The sequence below is a fragment of the Ranitomeya imitator genome, chromosome 1 (genome assembly GCF_032444005.1).
Source record: "Ranitomeya imitator isolate aRanImi1 chromosome 1, aRanImi1.pri, whole genome shotgun sequence".
NCBI classification, from domain to species: domain Eukaryota; kingdom Metazoa; phylum Chordata; class Amphibia; order Anura; family Dendrobatidae; genus Ranitomeya; species Ranitomeya imitator.
The window spans coordinates 708,401,887-708,420,525 of NC_091282.1; positions in this window are offsets into that span (position 1 = coordinate 708,401,887).

Sequence of the window (18,639 nt, forward strand, 5' to 3'; positions counted from 1 at the left end):
AGTAGTAGTTGAAAGAATGGACCGCAGACAGGCATCGAAGGCCTAAAATAAAAAAAATTGGGCTGGCTGTAGGCAATTTTAAATTGGTTCCAGGGGTACACGGGCAGCAGTGGTGTGGTCAGTGGAGTCCTAGTGGAAGGAGTGACCGCAGACAGGCATCGAAGGCCTAAAATAATAACACATGGCTGTAGGCAATTTTAAATTGGTTCCAGGGGTACACGGGCAGCAGTGGTGTGGTCAGTGGAGGCCTAGTGGAAGGAGTGACCGCAGACAGGCATCGAAGGCCTAAAATAATAACACATGGCTGTAGGCAATTTTAAATTGGTTCCAGGGGTACACGGGCAGCAGTGGTGTGGTCAGTGGAGGCCTAGTGGAAGGAGTGACCACAGACAGGCATCGAAGGCCTAACATAACAAAAATGTCAATACAATGGTATTGTCAGTGGCAGGCATTGAAGGATGTCAGCGCATAGACTAAACATTGGTGGAGCTGTGAGATAATTTTGCAAGTGGTAGAGCACTGTTTGAGCTGGGGTGGGGGGAAACTGTCTTGTGGCCGGCGGTACAGGCCCAGGGCCCCTCATATTACAACGGTGTGTCTGACGTTGGGTGCGCACCACCACCGCCAGAGACACTTTATTGTACTAGGAGGGACCCAGTGGCAGTGCCGTCGACCAAAAGCGGGCTCACCCACCTCTTCAGACAAACTGCACTCTCACGGGTGCTGTCGCCAAGTGTCGATACCACGGCCCCGTGTGGGGAGTTTGGCCATTTAGTGAGGTGTAAACATGTCGTATGCTGGACAATCAGGTGCAGAAAATTACGAGATTGGAAAAGTCATTCAGAATAGTCCACAGGCAAGACCTTTTCATAGGAAAGCTAGGTGTCAGCCGGGCAAGGTGGGGCAAAAGATTTCGAAATCCAGTTGTGGTTCATTTTAATGAAGGTTAGATCATCTACATTTTGGGTAGCCAGACGAGTCCTTTTTTCTGTTAGTATTGAACCTGCAGCACTGAATACTCTTTCTGATAGGACACTAGCTGCCGGGCAAGCAAGCTCCTGCAATGCATATTCTGCCAATTCTGGCCAGGTGTCTAATTTTGATGCCCAGTAATCAAATGGGAATGACGGTTGAGGGAGAACATCGATAAGGGATGAAAAATAGTTTGTAACCATACTGGACAAATGTTGTCTCCCGTCACTTTGAATTGATGCTGCAGTACCTGTCCTGTCTGCGGTCATAGCAAAATCACTCCACAACCTGGTCAGAAAACCCCTCTGGCCAACGCCACTTCTGATTTCTGCCCCTCTAACTCCTCTGGTCTGCTGGCCCCTGCAGCTCGTGTGAGAACGATCACGGGCGCTGTGTGCAGGGAATGCCAGAAGCAAACGGTCAACAAGAGTTGATTGGTTGCTAATATTAGTTCCAAGTTCTCATGTGGCATTATATTTTGCAATTTGCCTTTATAGCGAGGATCAAGGAGGCAGGCCAACCAGTAATCGTCATCATTCATCATTTTAGTTATGCGTGTGTCCCTTTTGAGGATACGTAAGGCATAATCCGCCATGTGGGCCAAAGTTCCAGTTCTCAAATCTGCGGTTGTGCTTGGTTGAGGGGCAGTTTCAGGCAAATCAACGTCACTTGTGTCCCTCAAAAAACCAGAACCCGGCCTTGCCGCGCCACCAATTTCCAGTGGCCCCGGAAAAGCTTCCTCATTAAAAATATAATCATCCCCATCATCCTCCTCGTCCTCCTCCTCCTCTTCGCCCGCTACCTCGTCCTGTACACTGCCCTGGCCAGACAATGGCTGACTGTCATCAAGGCTTTCCTCTTCCTCAGCTGCAGACGCCTGATCCTTTATGTGCGTCAAACTTTGCATCAGCAGACGCATTAGGGGGATGCTCATGCTTATTATGGCGTTGTCTGCACTAACCAGCCGTGTGCATTCCTCAAAACACTGAAGGACTTGACACATGTCTTGAATCTTCGACCACTGCACACCTGACAACTCCATGTCTGCCATCCTACTGCCTGCCCGTGTATGTGTATCCTCCCACAAAAACATAACAGCCCGCCTCTGTTCACACAGTCTCTGAAGCATGTGCAGTGTTGAGTTCCACCTTGTTGCAACGTCTATGATTAGGCGATGCTGGGGAAGGTTCAAAGAACGCTGATAGGTCTGCATACGGCTGGAGTGTACGGGCGAACGGCGGATATGTGAGCAAAGTCCACGCACTTTGAGGAGCAGGTCGGATAACCCCGGATAAGTTTTCAGGAAGCACTGCACCACCAGGTTTAAGGTGTGAGCCAGGCAAGGAATGTGTTTCAGTTGGGAAAGGGAGATGGCAGCCATGAAATTCCTTCCGTTATCACTCACTACCTTGCCTGCCTCAAGATCTACAGTGCCCAGCCACGACTGCGTTTCTTTCTGCAAGAACTCGGACAGAACTTCCGCGGTGTGTCTGTTGTCGCCCAAACACTTCATAGCCAATACAGCCTGCTGACGTTTGCCAGTAGCTGCCCCATAATGGGAGACCTGGTGTGCAACAGTGGCAGCTGCGGATGGAGTGGTTGTGCGACTGCGGTCTGTGGATGAGCTCTCGCTTCTGCAGGAGGACGAAGAGGAGGAGGAGGGGGTGCGAACGGCTACAGCCAATTGTTTCCTAGACCGTGGGCTAGGCAGAACTGTCCCAAACTTGCTGTCCCCTGTAGACCCTGCATCCACCACATTTACCCAGTGTGCCGTGATGGACACGTAACGTCCCTGGCCATGCCTACTGGTCCATGCATCTGTTGTCAGGTGCACCTTTGTGCTCACAGATTGCCTGAGTGCATGGACGATGCGCTCTTTAACATGCTGGTGGAGGGCTGGGATGGCTTTTCTGGAAAAAAAGTGTCGACTGGGTAGCTCGTAGCGTGGTACAGCGTAGTCCATCAGGGCTTTGAAAGCTTCGCTTTCAACTAACTGGTAGGGCATCATCTCTAACGAGATTAGTCTAGCTATGTGTGCGTTCAAACCCTGTGTACGCGGATGCGAGGCTAAGTACTTCCTTTTTCTAACCATAGTCTCATGTAGGGTGAGCTGGACTGGAGAGCTGGAGATCGTGGAACTAGCGGGGGTGCCGGTGGACATGGCAGACTGAGAGACGGTGGGAGATGGTATTGTTGCCACCGGTGCCCTAGATGCAGTGTTTCCTACTACGAAACTGGTGATTCCCTGACCCTGTCGGCTTTGGCCTGGCAAAGAAACCTGCACAGATACTGCAGGTGGTGCGGAAAATGGTGGCCCTACACTGCCGGAAGGGATGTTGCGTTGCTGACTAGCTTCATTGGCCGAGGGTGCTACAACCTTAAGGGACGTTTGGTAGTTAGTCCAGGCTTGCAAATGCATGGTGGTTAAATGTCTATGCATGCAACTTGTATTGAGACTTTTCAGATTCTGTCCTCTGCTTAAGGTAGTTGAACATTTTTGACAGATGACTTTGCGCTGATCAATTGGATGTTGTTTAAAAAAATGCCAGACTGCACTCTTTCTAGCATCGGATACCTTTTCAGGCATTGCAGACTGAGCTTTAACCGGATGGCCACGCTGTCCTCCAACAGGTTTTAGCTTTGCCACGCGTTTTGGCCAAGATACGGGCCCGGCAGATGGAACCTGTTGCGATGTTGATGCCTGCTGCGGCCCCTCCTCCTCCGCTTCAGAACTGCTGCCGCCTGCACCCTGTTCCCCCAATGGCTGCCAATCGGGGTCAAGAACTGGGTCATCCATTACCTCTTCTTGTAGCTCGTGTGCAACTTCGTCTGTGTCACCGTGTCGGTCGGTGGTATAGCGTTCGTGATGGGGCAACATAGTCTCATCAGGGTCTGATTCTTGATCAGCACCCTGCGAGGGCAATGTTGTGGTCTGAGTCAAAGAACCAGCATAGTAGTCTGGCTGTGGCTGTGCATCAGTGCACTCCATGTCAGATTCAACTTGTAATGGGCATGGACTGTTAACTGCTTCACTTTCTAAGCCAGGGACGGTATGTGTAAAGAGCTCCATGGAGTAACCCGTTGTGTCGCCTGCTGCATTCTTCTCTGTTGTTGTTTTTGCTGAAGAGGACAAGGAAGCGACTTGTCCCTGACCGTGAACATCCACTAACGACGCACTGCTTTGACATTTACCAGTTTCACGAGAGGAGGCAAAAGAGCTAGAGGCTGAGTCAGCAAGATAAGCCAAAACTTGCTCTTGCTGCTCCGGCTTTAAAAGCGGTTTTCCTACTCCCAGAAAAGGGAGCGTTCGAGGCCTTGTGTAGCCAGACGACGAACCTGGCTCCACAGCTCCAGACTTAGGTGCAATATTTTTTTTCCCACGACCAGCTGATGCTCCACCACTACCACTACCCTCATTACCAGCTGACAATGAACGCCCCCGGCCACGACCTCTTCCACCATACTTCCTCATTGTTTTAAAAACGTAAACAAACTAACGGTATTTGTTGCTGTCACACAAATTACACGGTGAGCTATAACTTCAGTATGATTTAGCTACCCCTTTACAGGTGAGTGAGACCACAACGAAAATCAGGCACAATGTTACACACTCTGTTGTTGGTGGCAACAAATGAGAGAGATGCCACACACGCAGGACTGTCACTGAAGCACAACTGTAAATATTAATCTCCCACTGATTTGATTTTTTTTTTTTTTTTCAGGGAGACTTTAGGAAAAAAAAAAAATAGAATAAAATGATTTTTTCAGGAAGAATTTAGAAACCAAAGAAAATAAAATGATTTTTTCAGGGAGAATTTAGAAAACAAATAAAACAAAAAAAGGCTTTCTATGGCCCACTGAGTGAGAGATGACGCACACAGGAGTCAGGAGTGGCACACAAGCCCAGAGGCCAATATTTATCTCCCACTGATTGATGTAGTGATTTTTTCAGGTAGATTTTGGAACCCAAATCAAGCTAAAAAAAATAATAGGCTTTCTATGGCCCACAATTGGAGAGAGAGAGAGAGAGAGATGGCACACCCAGGAGTCAAGACTGGCACACAAGCAGAAAGGGCAATATTAATCTCACACTGATTTGTTTTTGTTTTTTTTTGTTTTTTTAAGGGAGACTTTAGGAAAAAAAAATAGAATAAAATGATTTTTTCAGGAAGAATTTAGAAACCAAATAAAATATAATGATTTTTTCAGGGAGAATTTAGAAAACAAATAAAACAAAAAAAGGCTTTCTATGGCCCACTGAGTGAGAGATGACGCACACAGGAGTCAGGAGTGGCACACAAGCCCAGAGGCCAATATTTATCTCCCACTGATTGATGTAGTGATTTTTTCAGGTAGATTTTGGAACCCAAATCAAGCTAAAAAAATAATAGGCTTTCTATGGCCCACAATTGGAGAGAGAGAGAGATGGCACACCCAGGAGTCAAGACTGGCACACAAGCAGAAAGGGCAATATTAATCTCCCACTGATTTGTTTTTTTGTTTTTTCAGGGAGACTTTAGGAAAAAAAAATAGAATAAAATGATTTTTTCAGGAAGAATTTAGAAACCAAATAAAATAAAATGATTTTTTCAGGGAGAATTTAGAAAACAAATAAAACAAAAAAAGGCTTTCTATGGCCCACTGAGTGAGAGATGACGCACACAGGAGTCAGGAGTGGCACACAAGCCCAGAGGCCAATATTTATCTCCCACTGATTGATGTAGTGATTTTTTCAGGTAGATTTTGGAACCCAAATCAAGCTAAAAAAATAATAGGCTTTCTATGGCCCACAATTGGAGAGAGAGAGAGAGATGGCACACCCAGGAGTCAAGACTGGCACACAAGCAGAAAGGGCAATATTAATCTCCCACTGATTTGTTTTTTTTTTGGTTTTTTTTCAGGGAGACTTTAGGAAAAAGAAAAAAATAGAATAAAATGATTTTTTCAGGAAGAATTTAGAAACCAAAGAAAATAAAATGATTTTTTCAGGGAGAATTTAGAAAACAAATAAAACAAAAAAAGGCTTTCTATGGCCCACTGAGTGAGAGATGACGCACACAGGAGTCAGGAGTGGCACACAAGCCCAGAGGCCAATATTTATCTCCCACTTTTTTTTTTTTGTTCCAGGGAAAATTTATAAACCCAATAAAAAAAATAATAAATAGGCTTTCTATGGCCCACTATCTGAGAGACAGAGAGAGATGGCACGCTTAGGACTGGCACACAAGCCCAAAGGCCAATATTAATCTCCCTTTTTTTTTGGAAGGGAGAATTTATAAAACCAAAAAAAAATAAATAAATAGGCTTTCTATGGCCCACTATTTGTGAGAGAGATGGCACGCTCAGGACTGGCACACAAGCCCAGAGGCCAATATTAATCTCCCACTTTTTTTTTTTTTTCCAGGGAAAATTTATAAACCCAATAAAAAAATAAAAAAATAAATAGGCTTTCTATGGCCCACTATCTGAGAGAGAGAGATGGCACGCTTAGGACTGGCACACAAGCCCAAAGGCCAATATTAATCTCCCGCTGATTGATTTATTGATTTTTTCAGGTAGAATTTAGAACCCAAATAAAGCAAAAAAAAAAAAAAAATGGCCTTTCTATGGCCCACTGAGTGAGTGATGATGCACACAGGAGTCAGGAGTGGCACACAAGCCCTGAGGCCAATATTTTTCTCCCACTGATTGATGTAGTGATTTTTTCAGGTAGATTTTAGAACCAAAATCAAGCAAAAAAATAAATAGGCTTTCTATGGCCCACTGAGTGAGTGATGATGCACACAGGAGTCAAGAGTGGCACACAAGCCCTGAGGCCAATATTTTTCTCCCACTGATTGATGTAGTGATTTTTTCAGGTAGATTTTATAACCCAAATCAAGCAAAAAAATAAATAGGCTTTCTATGGCCCACTGAGTGAGAGATGACACAGACAGGGATGGCACTCTAGCAGAAATGTCAATCTTAATCTCCCACAAAAAAAAAAAAAAAAACAGGGAGTGTCCTTCAATTACTATCTCCCTGCAGTAATCTCAGCCAGGTATGGCAGGCAGCAATAAGGAGTGGACTGATGCACAAATTAAATAAAAAGTGTGTACAAACCAAAAAGATAGCTGTGCAGAAAGGAAGGAACAAGAGGATTTGTGCTTTGAAAAAAGCAGTTGGTTTGCACAGCGGCGTACACACAGCAATGCAGCTATCAGGGAGCCTTCTAGGGCAGCCCAATGAGCTACAGCGCTGAGGGGGAAAAAAAAAAAATGTAGCTTCCACTGTCCCTGCACACCGAAGGTGGTGTTGGCCAGTGGAAATCGCTACAGCACAAGCGGTTTGGTGGTTAATGGACCCTGCCTAACGCTATCCCTGCTTCTGACGAAGTGGCAGCAACCTCTCCCTAAGCTCAGATCAGCAGCAGTAACATGGCGGTCGGCGGGAACGCCCATTTATAGCCCCTGTGACGCCGCAGACAGCAAGCCAATCACTGCAATGCCCTTCTCTAAGATGGTGGGGACCAGGACCTATGTCATCACGCTGCCCACACTCTGCGTTTACCTTCATTGGCTGAGAAATGGCGCTTTTCGCGTCATTGAAACGCGACTTTGGCGCGAAAGTCGCGTACCGCATGGCCGACCCTGCACAGGGGTCGGATCGGGTTTCATGAAACCCGACTTTGCCAAAAGTCGGCGACTTTTGAAAATGAACGACCCGTTTCGCTCAACCCTAATGGCCACACATGATGCTCAATGCTGTATAATGGCTATATGGAGCATCATGTGTGGCTATTATACAGTATGGAGCATCATCTGGAGCCATTATACAGTATGGAGCATCATGTGGAGCCATTATAAAATACGAAGCATCATGTGTGGCTATTATACAGTATTGAGCATCATCTGTGGCTATTATACAGTATTGAGCATCATGTGTGGCCATTATGCAGTATGGAGCACTGTGTGGCCATTAAACAGTATGGAGCACTGTGTGGCCATTAAACAGTATGGAGCATCATGTGTGGCCAATATACAGCATTGAGCATCATGTGTGGCTATTATACAGTATTGAGTATCATGTGTGGCTATTATACAGTATTGAGCATCATGTGTGGCCATTATGCAGTATGGAGCATCATGTGCGGCCATTATACAGGATGGAGCATCATGTGTGGCCATTATACACTACGGAGCATCATGTGTGGCACTGGCCATTATACAGTATGGAGCACTGTGTGGCCATTATACAGTATGGAGCACTATGTGGCCATTAAACAGTATGGAGCATCATGTGTGGCCATTATACAGTATGCATGGAGCATCATATGTGGCTGTTATACAGTATGGAGCACCATGTGTGGCCATTATACAGTATGGAGCATCATATGTGGTCATTATACAGTATGGAGCATCTTGTGTGGTCATTATACAGTATTGAGCATCATGTGTGGCTATTATACAGTATTGAGCATCATGTGTGGCTATTATACAGTTTTGAGAATCATATGTGGCCGTTATACAGTATGGAGCACTGTGTGGCCATTATACAGTATGGAGCATCATGTGTGGTCATTATACAGTATGGAGCACCATGTGTGGTCATTATACAGTATTGAGCATCATGTGAGGCTATTATACAGTATTGAGAATCATGTGTGGCTATTATACAGTATGGAGCATCATGTTTGGCTATTATACAGTATGGAGCATCATGTGTGGCTATTATATAGTATGGAGCATCATGTGTGGCTATTATAGAGTATGGAGCATCATGTGTGGCCATTATACACTATGGAGCATCATGTGCGGCCATTATACAGTATGGAGCATCATATGTGGCTATTATACAGTATTGAGTATCATGTGCAGTCATTATACAGTATGGAGCATCATGTGTTGCCTTTATACAGTTTGGAGCATCATGTGTGGCCATTATACAGTATGGAGCACTGTGTGGCCATTATACAGTATGGAGCATCATGTGTGGTCATGATACAGTATGGAGCATCATGTGTGGTCATTATATAGTATTGAGCATCATGTGTGGCTATTATACAGTATTGAGCATCATGTGTGGTTATTATACAGTATTGAGAATCATGTGTGGCTATTATACAGTATTGAGAATCATGTGTGGCTAGTATACAGTATTGAGCATCATGTGTGGCTATTATACAGTATGCTCCATAGTGTATAATGGCCACACATGATGCTCAATGCTGTATAATGGCTATATGGAGCATCATGTGTGGCTATTATACAGTATGGAGCATCATCTGGAGCCATTATACAGTATGGAGCATCATGTGGAGCCATTTTAAAATACGAAGCATCATGTGTGGCTATTATACAGTATTGAGCATCATCTGTGGCTATTATACAGTATTGAGCATCATGTGTGGCCATTATGCAGTATGGAGCACTGTGTGGCCATTAAACAGTATGGAGCACTGTGTGGCCATTAAACAGTATGGAGCATCATGTGTGGCCAATATACAGCATTGAGCATCATGTGTGGCTATTATACAGTATTGAGTATCATGTGTGGCTATTATACAGTATTGAGCATCATGTGTGGCCATTATGCAGTATGGAGCATCATGTGCGGCCATTATACAGTATGGAGCATCATGTGTGGCCATTATACACTACGGAGCATCATGTGTGGCACTGGCCATTATACAGTATGGAGCACTGTGTGGCCATTATACAGTATGGAGCACTATGTGGCCATTAAACAGTATGGAGCATCATGTGTGGCCATTATACAGCATTGAGCATCATGTGTGGCTATTATACGGTATTGAGCATCATGTGTGGCTATTATACGGTATTGAGCATCATGTGTGGCCATTATACAGTATGGAGCATCATGTGCGGCCATTATATAGTATGGAGCATCATGTGTGGCCATTATACAGTATGTAGCATCATGTGTGGTCATTATACAGTATTGAGCATCACGTGTGGCCATTATACAGTATGAAGCATCATGTGTGGCTATTATACAGTATTGAGCATCATGTGTGGCCATTATACAGTATGGAGCATCATGTGTTGCCTTTATACAGTATGGAGCATCATGTGTGGCCATTATACAGTATGCATTGAGCATCATATGTGGCTGTTATACAGTATGGAGCACCATGTGTGGCCATTATACAGTATGGAGCATCATATGTGGTCATTATACAGTATGGAGCATCTTGTGTGGTCATTATACAGTATTGAGCATCATGTGTGGCTTTTATACAGTATTGAGCATCATGTGTGGCTATTATACAGTTTTGAGAATCATGTGTGGCTACTATACAGTATTGAGCATCATGTGTGGCTATTATACAGTATGGAGCATCATGTGGAGCCATTATATAGTATTGAGCATCATGTGTGGCCATTATACACTATGGAGCATCATGTGTGGCACTGGCCATTAAACAGTATGGAGCATCATGTGTGGCCATTATACAGTATGTAGCATCATGTGTGGTCATTATACAGTATTGAGCATCATGTGTGGCTATTATACAATATTGAGCATCATGTGTGGCCATTATACAGTTTGTAGCATCATGTGTGGTCATTATACAGTATTGAGCATCATGTGTGGTGATTATACAGTATGAAGCATCATGTATTGCTATTATACAGTATTGAGCATCATGTGCGGTCATTACACAGTATGGAGCATCATGTGTTGCCTTTATACAGTATGGAGCATCATGTGTTGCCTTTATACAGTATGGAGCATCATGTGTGGCCATTATGCAGTATGGAGCACTGTGTGGCCATTATACAGTATGGTGCATCATATGTGGCTATTATACAGTATCAGTAATAGAATGATAAAGTCTATATAGTAATCCTACAGTGTCTGCTGGACATGGTATGGGGAGAGTTTATAGTTCAGTTAGTACACATACTAACCAGTACACATACTAACAACTTCTTGTTGTTAACCAGTTAATGCTCTCTTGTCCACGACACTGCAGTGTCAAAAGAGAAAGATGGCAAGGCAGGCAGCAACATCGCGTCAGAGAGCTCTTGACCTCAAAACAGAAGATCCTCAGATCCTGGTATTGTGACATACCGTATATACTCGAGTATAAGCCGACCCGAGTATAAGCCGACCCCCCTAATTTTGGCACAAAAAACTGGGAAAACTTATTGACTCGAGTATAAGCCTAGGGTAGGAAATGCAGCAGCTACCAGTGAATTTCAAAAATAAAAATAGATGCTCCACACCGTTCATTATTGCCCCTGTTGTGAATTCTGTGGTCAAGCTCCCTCCTGTAGTCATGAGTGGTACTTCGGCTGGTTCTGTCTATGAGCTTCCTCTGGTGGATGTGAGTGGGGCTGCGGCTTCTGAGTTCCCTTCCTCAGGTGACGAGGTTAAGTCGTTAGGTGCTGCTCTATTTAACTCCACCTAGTTCTTTGTTCCTGGCCTCCAGTCAATGTTCCAGTATTGGTCTTGCTCTCTCCTGGATCGTCTTGTGGCCTGTCTGCCCTGCATAAGCTAAGTTCTGCTTGGGTTACTTTGTTTGCTATTTTTTCTGTTTAGCTTGCTATATTGGTTTTTCTTGCTTGCTGGAAGCTCTGGGACGCAGAGGGAGCACCTCCGTGCTGTTAGTCGGTACGGAGGGTCTTTTTGCACCCTCTGCGTGGTTGTTTGTAGGTTTTTGTGCTGACCGCAAAGCTATCTTTACTATCCTCGGTCTATTCAGTAAGTCGGGCCTCACTTTGCTAAAACCTATTTCATCTCTGTGTTTGTATGTTCATCTTTACTCACAGTCATTATATGTGGGGGGCTGCCTTTTCCTTTGGGGAATTTCTCTGAGGCAAGGTAGGCTTATTTTTCTGTCTTCAGGGCTAGCTAGTTTCTCAGGCTGTGCCCGAGGCGCTTAGGTCTGGTCAGGAGCGCTCCACGGCTACCTCTAGTGTGGTGTGATAGGATTAGGGATTGCGGTCAGCAGAGTTCCCACGTCTCAGAGCTCGTCCTATGTTATTAGTAACTATGAGGTCACTTTGTGTGCTCTTAACCACCAGGTCCATTGTGTCTCTGAATAACCAGTTCATAACAGTACTGGAGGCCCAAAGTACTAATGCTTCTCAATAGAGGGAAAAGAGAAGTTCTGAGACCATTTTTTTTTCTCTGCACTGTGTTTTGTCTTTCTTTTTCCCTAGACATTTGGGTGGTTCAGGACACAGGTGTAGTGATGGACATTAAAGGTCTGTCTTCTTGTGTGGATCATCTCACTGCAAGAGTACAAAATATTCAAGACTTTGTGGTTCAGAATTCTATGTTAGAACCAAGAATTGCTATTCCTGATTTGTTTTCTGGAGATAGAGCTAAGTTTCTGAGTTTTAAAAATAATTGTAAACTGTTTCTGGCTTTGAAACCCCGCTCCTCTGGTGACCCAGTTCAACAAGTTAAGATCATTATTTCTTTATTACGTGGCGACCCTCAAGACTGGGCATTTTCCCTTGCGCCAGGAGATCCTGCATTATGTAATATTGATGCGTTTTTTCTGGCGCTCAGATTGCTTTATGATGAACCTAATTCAGTGGATCAGGCAGAGAAAAATTTGCTGGCTCTGTGTCAGGGTCAGGATGAGGTAGAGATATATTGTCAGAAGTTTAGGAAGTGGTCTGTGCTCACTCAATGGAATGAATGTGCGCTGGCAGCAATTTTCAGAAAGGGTCTCTCTGAAGGCCTTAAGGATGTCATGGTGGGATTTCCTATGCCTGCTGGTCTGAATGAGTCTATGTCTTTGGCCATTCAGATCGATCGACACTTGCGTGAGCGTAAAACTGTGCACCATTTGGCGGTATTACCTGAGCATAAACCTGAGCCTATGCAATGTGACAGGACTTTGACCAGAGCTGAACGGCAAGAACACAGACGTCGGAATGGGCTGTGTTTTTACTGTGGTGATTCCACTCATGCTATCTCCGATTGTCCTAAGCGCACTAAGCGGTTCGCTAGGTCTGCCACCATTGCTACGGTACAGTCGAAATTTCTTTTGTCCGTTACTTTGATCTGCTCTTTGTCATCCTATTCTGTCATGGCATTTGTGAATTCAGGCGCTGCCCTGAATTTGATGGACTTGGAGTTTGCTAGGCGCTGTGGGTTTTTCTTGGAGCCCTTGCAGTATCCTATTCCATTGAGAGGAATTGATGCTACGCCTTTGGCCAAGAATAAGCCTCAATACTGGACCCAGCTGACCATGTGCATGGTTCCTGCGCATCAGGAGGATATTCGCTTTTTGGTGTTGCATAATCTGCATGATGTGGTCGTGTTGGGGTTGCTATGGCTACAAGTCTGTAACCCAGTATTGGATTGGAAATCAATGTCTGTGTCCAGCTGGGGTTGTCAGGGGTACATGGTGATGTTCCATTTCTGTCTATTTCGTCATCCGCCCCATCTGAGGTCCCAGAGTTCTTATCGGATTACCGGTATGTATTTGATGAGCCCAAGTCCAGGGCCCTACCTCCGCATAGGGATTGCGATTGTGCTATCGATTTGATTCCTGGTAGAAAGTTTCCTAAGGGTCGACTGTTTAATTTGTCTGTGCCTGAGAACGCCGCTATGCGGAGTTACGTAAAGGAATCCTTGGAGAAGGGTCATATTCGCCCGTCGTCGTCGCCATTAGGAGCAGGGTTCTTTTTTGTGGCCAAGAAGGATGGTTCGCTGAGACCTTGTATTGATTACCGCCTTCTAAATAAAATCACAGTCAAATTTCAGTACCCCTTGCCGCTGCTGTCTGATTTGTTTGCTCGGATTAAGGGGGCTAGTTGGTTCACCAAGATAGATCTTCGTGGTGCGTATAATCTTGTGCGTATTAAACAGGGTGATGAATGGAAAACAGCATTTAATACGCCCGAGGGCCATTTTGAGTACCTGGTTATGCCATTCGGGCTTTCTAATGCTCCATCAGTATTTCAGTCCTTTATGCATGACATCTTCCGAGAGTACCTGGATAAATTCCTGATTGTATACTTGGATGATATTTTGGTCTTCTCGGATGATTGGGAGTCTCACGTGAAGCAGGTTAGAATGGTGTTCCAGGTCCTGCGTGCGAATTCTTTGTTTGTGAAGGGGTCAAAGTGTCTCTTTGGTGTTCAGAAGGTTTCATTTTTGGGTTTCATTTTTTCCCTTTCTACTATCGAGATGGACCCTGTTAAAGTTCAGGCTATTTATGATTGGACTCAGCCGACATCTCTGAAGAGTCTGCAAAAGTTCCTGGGCTTTGCTAATTTTTATCGTCGCTTCATCAATAATTTTTCTAGTATTGTTAAACCGTTGACTGATTTAACCAAGAAGGGTGCTGATGTGGTCAATTGGTCTTCTGCTGCTGTGGAAGCTTTTCAGGAGTTGAAGCGTCGTTTTTCTTCTGCCCCTGTGTTGCGCCAACCAGATGTTTCGCTCCCGTTCCAGGTCGAGGTTGATGCTTCTGAGATTGGAGCAGGGGCTGTTTTGTCGCAAAGAAGTTCTGATGGCTCGGTGATGAAGCCATGTGCCTTCTCTTCCAGGAAGTTTTCGCCTGCTGAGCGTAATTATGATGTTGGCAATCGAGAGTTGCTGGCCATGAAGTGGGCATTCGAGGAGTGGCGTCATTGGCTTGAAGGAGCTAAGCATCGCGTGGTGGTCTTGACTGATCACAAGAACTTGACTTATCTTGAGTCTGCCAAACGGTTGAATCCTAGACAGGCTCGTTGGTTGCTGTTTTTCTCCCGTTTTGACTTTGTGGTTTCGTACCTTTCGGGCTCTAAGAATGTGAAGGCGGATGCCCTGTCTAGGAGTTTTGTGCCCGACTCTCCGGGTTTGCCTGAGCCGGCGGGTATTCTCAAACAGGGGGTAATTTTGTCTGCCATCTCCCCTGATTTGCGGCGGCTGCTGCAAAAATTTCAGGCTAATAGACCTGACCGTTGCCCAGCGGAGAAACTGTTTGTCCCTGATAAATGGACGAGTAGAGTTATCTCTGAGGTTCATTGTTCGGTGTTGGCTGGTCATCCTGGAATCTTTGGTACCAGAGATTTGGTGGCTAGATCCTTTTGGTGGCCGTCTCTGTCGCGGGATGTGCGTTCGTTTGTGCAGTCCTGTGGGATTTGTGCTCGGGCTAAGCCCTGCTGTTCTCGTGCCAGTGGGTTGCTTTTGCCCTTGCCAGTCCCAAAGAGGGCCTGGACACATATCTCTATGGATTTTATTTCGGATCTCCCCATCTCTCAAAAGATGTCGGTCATTTGGGTGGTTTGTGATCGCTTCTCTAAGATGGTCCATTTGGTACCCTTGTCTAAATTGCCCTCCTCCTCTGATTTGGTGCCATTGTTTTTCCAGCATGTGGTTCGTTTACATGGCATTCCGGAGAACATCGTTTCTGACAGAGGTTCCCAGTTTGTTTCGAGGTTTTGGCGAGCCTTTTGTGCTAGGATGGGCATTGATTTGTCTTTTTCCTCGGCTTTCCATCCTCAGACAAATGGCCAAACTGAACGAACCAATCAGACCTTGGAAACATATCTGAGATGTTTTGTTTCTGCTGATCAGGATGATTGGGTGTCCTTTTTGCCATTGACTGAGTTCGCCCTTAATAATCGGGCCAGCTTGGCTACTTTGGTTTCGCCGTTTTTCTGCAATTCTGGTTTCCATCCTCGTTTCTCTTCAGGGCAGTTTGAGTCTTCAGACTGTCCTGGTGTGGATACTGTGGTGGATAGATTGCAGCAGATTTGGACTCATGTAGTGGACAATTTGACATTGTCCCAGGAGAAGGCTCAACGTTTCGCTAACCGCAGGCGCTGTGTGGGTCCCCGACTTCGTGTTGGGGATTTGGTTTGGTTGTCGTCTCGTTATATTCCTATGAAAGTTTCCTCTCCTAAGTTTAAGCCTCGTTTCATTGGTCCATATAGGATTTCTGAGGTTCTTAATCCTGTGTCTTTTCGTTTGACCCTCCCAGCTTCTTTTTCCATCCATAATGTATTCCATAGGTCATTGTTGCGGAGATACGTGGCACCTGTGGTTCCATCCGTTGATCCTCCTGCCCCGGTTTTGGTTGAGGGGGAGTTGGAGTATATAGTGGAGAAGATTTTGGATTCTCGCATTTCGAGACGGAAACTCCAGTACCTGGTTAAGTGGAAGGGTTATGGTCAGGAAGATAATTCCTGGGTCTTTGCCTCTGATGTTCATGCTGCCGATCTGGCTCGTGCCTTTCATTTGGCTCATCCTGGTCGGCCTGGGGGCTCTGGTGAGGGTTCGGTGACCCCTCCTCAAGGGGGGGTACTGTGGTGAATTCTGTGGTCAAGCTCCCTCCTGTGGTCATGAGTGGTACTTCGGCTGGTTCTGTCTATGAGCTTCCTCTGGTGGATGTGAGTGGGGCTGCGGCTTCTGAGTTCCCTTCCTTAGGTGACGAGGTTAAGTCGTTAGGTGCTGCTCAATTTAACTCCACCTAGTTCTTTGTTCCTGGCCTCCAGTCAATGTTCCAGTGTTGGTCTTGCTCTCTCCTGGATCGTCTTGTGGCCTGTCTGCCCTGCATAAGCTAAGTTCTGCTTGTGTTACTTTTGTTTGCTATTTTTTCTGCCCAGCTTGCTATATTGGTCTTTCTTGCTTGCTGGAAGCTCTGGGACGCAGAGGGAGCACCTCCGTGCCGTTAGTCGGTACGGAGGGTCTTTTTGCACCCTCTGCGTGGTTGTTGGTAGGTTTTTGTGCTGACCGCAAAGCTATCTTTACTATCCTCGGTCTATTCAGTCGGGCCTCACTTTGCTAAAACCTATTTCATCTCTGTGTTTGTATTTTCATCTTTACTCACAGTCATTATATGTGGGGGGCTGCCTTTTCCTTTGGGGAATTTCTCTGAGGCAAGGTAGGCTTATTTTTCTGTCTTCAGGGCTAGCTAGTTTCTCAGGCTGTGCCCGAGGCGCCTAGGTCTGGTCAGGAGCGCTCCACGGCTACCTCTAGTGTGGTGTGATAGGATTAGCGATTGCGGTCAGCAGAGTTCCCACGTCTCAGAGCTCGTCCTATGTTATTAGTAACTATCAGGTCACTTTGTGTGCTCTTAACCACCAGGTCCATTGTGTCTCTGAATCACCAGTTCATAACATGCCCCATAAGATGCTCCATATAAAGCTGTACCACATATAATGCTGCATACCGTTCATTATTGCCCCATAGATGCTCTGTATAAAGCTGTGCCACATATAATGCTCCATATTGTTCATTATTGCCCCATAGATGTGCCATAGAAAGCTCTGCCATATAGTGCTCTGCACTGTTCATTATGGTGCCATAGATGCTCCATATAAAGCTGAGCCATATAGTGCTCTGCACCGTTCATTATTGCCCCATAGAAAGCTGTGCCATATAAAACTGTGCCATATAGTGCTCTGCACCGTTCATTATTGCCCCATAGAAAGCTGTGCCATATAAAGCTGTGCCATATAGTGCTCTGCACTGTTCATTATTGCCTCATAGATGTGCAATAGAAAGCTGTGCCATATAGTGCTCTGCACCGTTCATTATTGCCCCATAGAAAGTTCTGCCATATAAAACTGTGCCATATAGTGCTCTGCACCGTTCATTATCGCCCCATAGAAAGCTGTGCCATATAAAGCTGTGCCATATAGTGCTCTGCACCGTTCATTATTGCCCCATAGAAAGCTGTGGCATATAAAGCTGTGCCATATAGTGCTGTGCACCGTTCATTATTGCCCCATAGAAAGCTGTGCCATATAAAACTGTGCCATATAGTGCTCTGCACCGTTCATTTGTGCCCCATAGAAAGCTGTGCCATATAAAGCTGTGCCATATAGTGCTCTGCACCGTTCATTATTGCCCCATAGATGTGCCGTAGAAAGCTGTGCTACGGTATAATGCTGCGGCTGCTGCAATATAAAAAAAAACACATACTCACCTTTCTTGCTTGCAGCTCCTCAGCGTCCGGTCCCGGCGTCTCTCCGCACTGACTGATCAGGCAGAGGGCGCCGCGCACACTATATGCGTCATCGCGCCCTCTGACCTGCACAGTCAGAGCGGAGAGACGCCGAGAAGATGGAGCGGCGCCCGGCGTGTGGAACGGGGACAGGTGAATATGCGATACTTACATGCTCCCGGCGTCCCGCTCCTTCTCCCGGACAGCTGGTCTCCGGGTGCCGCAGCTTCTTCCTCTATCAGCAGTCACTGTTACCGCTCATTAGAGAAATGAATATGCGGCTCCACCCCTATGGGAGTGGAGTCCATATTCATTTCTCTAATAAGCGGTCCCACGTGACTGCTGTACAGGGGAAGAACTGCGGCATCCGAAGACCGTGGGACGGCAGGGGGAGCGCCAGGAGCGCCGGGACTAGGTAAGTATGCCTCAGCCCTCGCTCCCCCTCACCCACCAACCCCACCGCCGACCGTGACTCGAGTATAAGCCGAGAGGGGCACTTTCAGCCCAAAAATTTGGGCTGAAAATCTCGGCTTATACTCGAGTATATACGGTAATATTAAGAAGAATATTTATTCATTGATATTATGCTATTAACTCCACAGCACTTTTCATGTATCATCAACACTGTCCCCATTGGGGCTCACAATGTAAACATCCTATTAGTAGGTTTTTTGAGTGTGGTAGAAAACCCACACAAACACGGGGAGAACATAGAAACTCTGCAGATGTCATCCTTGTTGAAATTTGAGCCCCAGACCCCA